The sequence below is a fragment of the Octopus bimaculoides genome, chromosome 4, assembly GCF_001194135.2.
Source record: "Octopus bimaculoides isolate UCB-OBI-ISO-001 chromosome 4, ASM119413v2, whole genome shotgun sequence".
NCBI lineage: Eukaryota > Metazoa > Mollusca > Cephalopoda > Octopoda > Octopodidae > Octopus > Octopus bimaculoides.
Window position 1 is genome coordinate 19,060,306 of NC_068984.1, and position 1,236 is coordinate 19,061,541.

Genomic DNA, 1,236 nt, shown 5'->3' on the forward strand with positions numbered 1-1,236 from the left:
TATGTATGTGTATCATCATCATCATTTAACATTCATTATCCATGTGTATGTGTGTGTGTGTGTGTGTGTGTGTGTGTGTTTGACCCCTGCCCTCCCTACTACCAGTTGAAAACCAGTGTTGGTTTATTTATGTCCCCATAACATAGCAGTCCAGCAAAACAAGCTGACAGAATAAGCACCAGACTTAAAAGGAAAAAGAAATACCAGGGTCGATTTATTCAGCAAAAAACCCCTTGAAGGCAGTACCCCAGCATAGTCACAGTACAATGACTGAAACAAGTAAACAAAAGCGGAAGAAGATAAATAAATAAATCAGAATAAATTAGTAAAGACAGCAGATCAGAAGTGAAAGCAATTAAGATGAAAGTCAAACTTATAATCGTAAAGTTAAATACAAAGATGAAAAAACAACAAACACATACAGCAACCAAAACTTCTAAAAACCTCACCACATTCTCAATTCTATGACATTAGTTGTATTTCAATTAATTTTAAAAACCAATTAAATACCAATTAACTAGTAGCATCCTTTATCTCTTTTTTAAAAATTTTATGTTTCAAATTAATAACCAATTTGAAAATTGAATGAATTTACATTAGTTGATATTGAAATGGCTCAATGTGAAATAGAATATTTAATTAGTACTTCTTCTATCACACATACACACACACAAAACGTGCTGCATCAATTCTTCATATAGTATTTTAGTTCACATTAATTATTGTATAAAAAAATATATAAATGATAACGAATAGCAACTGTAAAAGGAAGAAATTACTTGAAAATGAATATGGTGATTTTAATTAAAAGTATTGACATGTGCATTAATATTTGTGAATCAGAACTGTAGCCTAATTTCAAATAGACTCTAGATTCTTGTCAGCTGTTTCTGAGGCTGCCCATATAGGAAGACAATAACTGCAATTGTTTCTCATGCAGTTATCATTACTGGATATTTTATTCTTTAAACAATTTTATTATTCTATATAGTCACAGCCATGGCTGTGTGGAAAAGTTTATTTCTCAACAACATGGTTTACAGTTCTGGCCCATGGCATGGCTTCTTGGGCAAGTGTCTTCTACTGGGCCAATCAAAGCTTTATGAGTAGATGTGGTAAGCAGAAACTTGTGTGCACATATGTGTGTGAGAATATACACTCAAGGACACACAAACATACACTCACACACATACATACACATATATGCATGTGCACACACATATCAATATATATATA

General features: G+C 32.1%; 1 protein-coding gene across 4 annotated transcripts in view; it reads right to left on the reverse strand.

Moving 5' to 3' along the window:
• LOC106881469 (protein O-mannosyl-transferase TMTC4) overlaps positions 1–1,236 on the reverse strand; it is a 119,142-nt gene that overhangs the window by 89,857 nt on the left and 28,049 nt on the right. The gene's annotated exons all lie outside the window — the stretch shown is intronic.